This window comes from Trachymyrmex cornetzi, unplaced genomic scaffold (genome assembly GCF_001594075.2).
Source record: "Trachymyrmex cornetzi isolate Tcor2-1 unplaced genomic scaffold, Tcor1.1 scaffold193, whole genome shotgun sequence".
NCBI classification, from domain to species: Eukaryota; Metazoa; Arthropoda; class Insecta; order Hymenoptera; family Formicidae; genus Trachymyrmex; species Trachymyrmex cornetzi.
This window is the reverse complement of record NW_017296561.1, coordinates 270,622-270,946: the sequence shown is the minus strand read 5'-3', so window position 1 is coordinate 270,946 and position 325 is coordinate 270,622.

Sequence of the window (325 nt, the reverse complement as noted above, 5' to 3'; positions counted from 1 at the left end):
TGATTGTAGTGCTCGTCGCAGCGACGATACGTTCGAACCTCCGAATCCACCTTTAAGTGTCCCGGAAGCTTGTTCCACACGTAGTCGATGTAGTCACCGTACACTCGTAACAGTACGACCTTCGATATATACTGCAACTGCTCAGCGCTCAAATCCAGAATGTCGGAAGGATGATGTAGCGCGAGATACATTTTATTACTGCGTGACTCGCGGATTCACGGGCCTTTAAATAGGTGGTCGAGAGCGCACAGCCCGTAGTGCGAGCATGAAATTCGTATTGCAACCGCTGGCGATACGCGTCACGAACTGCGACGCGAAATCGCGA